This window comes from Pan troglodytes, chromosome 12 (genome assembly GCF_028858775.2).
Source record: "Pan troglodytes isolate AG18354 chromosome 12, NHGRI_mPanTro3-v2.0_pri, whole genome shotgun sequence".
NCBI lineage: Eukaryota > Metazoa > Chordata > Mammalia > Primates > Hominidae > Pan > Pan troglodytes.
This window is the reverse complement of record NC_072410.2, coordinates 23,949,846-23,953,817: the sequence shown is the minus strand read 5'-3', so window position 1 is coordinate 23,953,817 and position 3,972 is coordinate 23,949,846. Positions and strand designations below refer to the sequence as shown.

The 3,972-nt window shown below is 42.8% G+C and overlaps 1 protein-coding gene across 3 annotated transcripts in view; it reads left to right on the top strand.

Moving 5' to 3' along the window:
• The first annotated feature begins 1 nt into the window (after position 1).
• Positions 2-3,972, top strand: part of MRPL30 (mitochondrial ribosomal protein L30) — a 28,714-nt gene continuing 24,743 nt past the window's right edge. Inside the window, exon 1 of one of the 3 annotated variants that reach the window (XM_515648.6) lies at positions 2-185. The gene's annotated coding sequence lies outside the window, so the exon portion shown is untranslated. The remainder of the gene's footprint in view (positions 186-3,972) is intronic. The other 2 variants (XR_678250.5, XR_001715950.4) reach the window with 2 other exon arrangements.

Here is a 3,972-nt window from a genome sequence, read left to right as displayed (position 1 = left end):
CAGGCGCCTGCGCTCTCTTTCTAGGGACTTTCCTGAGTGGGAGGGATTTCGCCGGAACAAAAATGCCTCAGTTTGGAGGTCGCGCTCACTGCGACGGCAGGCTTTGAGTGTAGCACTTAGTAGTTCTTCCTCTGCTCTGCTTCCCTTCGGAGGAAAAGTTCAGGCTGAAGGTTTAGCGGGTGCCGGTGAGTGGGGAGTGAGTGGCGGAGAGTGCGGCATTCTTCGCAAGGTGTATCCGGGAACCCTCTGCAGATCCTAATTGATTTTCCCTATTGCGTTCTGAGTTGGCCGGTTACGGCAACCTAAATGGGTCTGCGCCTGATCCCGTCACATTGGCTCCCGTAAGGCCATTGGCCTGCAGGATCCCCCAGTTTCCCAATTTGCAGGATCCAGGGCCACGCGGCTTTTTGTGCCCAGACTCTTGGAGCTCAAGAACGGAGCCGCCGAGGCTGGACAGCTTGGGAAAGGGAACCCAAGCAACATTTTCTGTGCTGCTGCTTTATTCATAACTTAGGGTTGCCACTGGGTATTAAGGTTGCTTTTTTTTTTAAATGAAGACAGAAAATTGCCTTTATCTTTGTATTGCTTCATTTTATAATGCAAACATCCAAGAGTTGGCAGTTAGAATATTTGCCATTTTATTAAAACTGTGATTTGTTACCATTTTGATCGAGACCTACCAAAAGCTGTTTGTTCTGCCCTTTTTGCCAAGAGGCCGTAATGAGGGCTGCCTACTGCTTGTTAGGCACTAGGAGTTCAGAGAAGAGACAAGCTTCCAGCTTTCAGAGATCTCTGGTATCTCTGCAAGAGTGATTCCATGTTTTGCATTTCAGAAGTGTTTTTCCCCCTTTAATAATTATATACATTGTCGGTTTAGAAAAAGAAATCGATTTTTAACATTCCTGTTGCATGCATGCTTATTGTAAAAAGACAAAAGAACTATCGGTCGGTGGGGGGGAGAAGGGGGAGGAAAAACGCCTTTTTTCATACCCCCAGGGGTATGTTAACGTTTTTCTGACAACCTTCCAGAGTTTTTCTGTGATTACACACGTTCACAGACATTTAAAAAATAGAAATGGGATCATACTTCTCCTGTGATGCCTGATATTTTCCTATTTTACAGAAGACAGCATAATTGTTTCAGGGTCCAGGAGTTACGTGCCTAATTATTAACAGTAACTTTTACTTTATTAAAACGTATTCCTTGCCGGGCGCGGTGGCTCACGCCTGTAATCTCAGCACTTTCGGAGGCCGAGGCGGGAGGATCACGAGGTCAGGAGATCCAGACCATCCTGGCTAACACGGTGAAACCCCGTCTCTACTAAAAATACAAAAAATTAGCCGGGCGTCGGGGCGGGCGCCTGTAGTCCCAGCTACTGGGGAGGCCGAGGCAGGAGAATGGCGTGAACCCGGGAGGCGGAGCTTGCAGTGAGCCCAGATCGTGCCACTGCACTCCAGCCTGGGCGACAGAGCGAGACTCTGTCTCAAAAAAATAAATAAGATAAAATAAACGTATTCTTTGAGTCAAACGTGGTGACACACACCTAGCTCCAATTACTGGGAAAATTGAGGATTGCTTGAGGCTGAGTTCAATACCAGAAACATAGCGAGACTGTCTCTAAAAACTTGTAACTTTTGACTGTCACACCTTCAGAAGTCTGTAAATATTTAAACTTCAATTATTCTGCAAAAATATATTATGTGTCTGCTATAGGGCAGATACCGCTTTACACAGATGTTTGGGATACTTCTATGAATATAACAGACCCAAAACAACAAAATCTAAAAACCCTTTTCCTATGGAATTAGCGTGTTATTGAATGTACATGCACTAAACAACAAAACCTAACAGATAATTAAGTTACGTTAGAAGATAAGCACGATAGAAAGCAGTGAAGAGGAACTGGGAGTCTTGACAGTTGGGGTATGGGTGAAAATGTTAAATGATGTGATCTGGGTTGACCTCATTGAAAAGGTGAGATTTGAGCCAAAAATTGAAAAAGATAAGGAAATTAGCCATGTAAATATCAGGATCATTCCAGGAGAGGGAATGGTCAGTCAAAGGGAGCATGCCTGCTTGACTAGTTCTAGATCAAACAAGGGGGGCAGCGTGTCTGGTGATTGAGCAAGAGAGTAATTGGAGATGGAGTCCTGGAGGTGGGGAAGGTTGGTAGTGCTCTACTACAAAGACGTGAGAGGGTGAGGGTTAAGAATTAGAGCCGGGGGTAGTGGCCCATGCTTGTAACCCCAGCACTTTGGGAGCCCAGGCGGGCGGATCACCTGAGGCCAGGAGTTCAAGAGCAGCCTAGCCAACATGGTGAAACCCCGTCTCCACTAAAAATACAAAAATTAGCTGGACGTGGTGGTGCGTGCCTCTGATCCCAGCTACTCAGCAGGCTGAGGCAGGATAATCGGTTGAACCCAGGAGGCGGAGGTTGCAGTGAGCCAAGATTGGGCCACTGCACTCCAGCCTGGGTGACAAAGCGAGACTCTGTCTCAAAAAAAAAAAAAAAAAAAAAAAAAAAAAATTTGATTTTCACTGTGATCAAAATGGACAAGCATTGGAGGTTTTAATTTTTTCATAAACTTTATTTTTGAATAGTTTTAGATTTTCAAAGAAGTTGTGAAGATGGTACAGAGTTTCTGTATATGCTACACTGTTTCCCCCTTTCATGTTTGGTATACCTGTGTACAGTTGATGAACCAATATTGATACGTTATTAAAGTCCATACTTTATTTAGATTTACTTAGTTTTTGCCAAATGTCCATTTGCTATTCCAGGATCCCATCCAGGATACCACATTACATTTAATGGTCATGACTTCTTCCTTAGGCTCCTCTTAACTGTGACAGTTTCTCAGACTTTCCTTGTTTTTGATATTATTGACAGTTTTGAGGCAGTTAGGTGTTTGGGAAGATACTGGAAGAGAGCACCTACATAAATTATTTGGAATTCTTCTGAATGGGATATTCTTTCTCATTAACTTATTCACCTATTTATATTAGTATGAATTTAGGGTTGTTTATTTATTTATTTATTTTGGTTTGGATTATAAGCCAGTAATACTTTGTTACTTATTTTGTTGCTGAAATTGTTCCAGCTTTGGGTACAGTTGACTGCAGTGTCCCTTTGACATACCCCATCGTTATGTTTTTTCCAGTAGTTCCTTTCTAGCATTACAAAGTGCTCCAGACATAATCAGCCATTTCTCAAAGGAGCACTGGTTCCTTTTATTAAAGAATGCAGCCAAGATCTGGGCACTGGGTGTGCTCCTTGCCACTGAGTGCTATTGCTTTAAGTCCTCTCAGCTAGCAGAGCTAGCCCATGTATATATGCATATCTATAATTACTTCTATATCCCTCAATAGCTATATTAAGCTAAACATGAGTTCCATTTCCAATCTAGTATATAAGGATCATTGTAGCCTTCCCCTCTTGCTTATGTGTAACCTCCCACTTCAACAGTGAGAATCCTGGCTCTCTGGAAGATTTTTGAGCAGAGTGACATGATCTAAGATTTAATGAGATGATTTATTGCTGATATACAAAAAAGATATTAGGGGAATTTGAATGGAAGCAGAAGTCCAGTTAGGATTTTGTTGAGATCTAAGTGATCAGAAAGATTTTTTAAAGTGTGAAGCTAAGTATGTTGGATTAAGTACCTAACCTTGATACGAGGAAGTCTGGTAAAATAATTTAGCATTAGATAGGTTCAGTTGCTGAGGAATGTTTCTGAGGTCTGGCTGTCTTCAGGAGATGTCTTGCGTTGATTCTCACAGTTCCATTGCTTTATCCACATCACAGGAAAGACTTGCAGAACTTGAATGAGCTAGAATCTGCGGGACACTGAATTACAACACTTAACCTATTTTAGTGTGTTAGAGCAGAAGTCTCCAAACCCCAGGCCTTAGACCCAGACCATTTCTGGCCCATTAGGAACCAGGTGGCACAGCAGGAGGTGAGCTGTGGT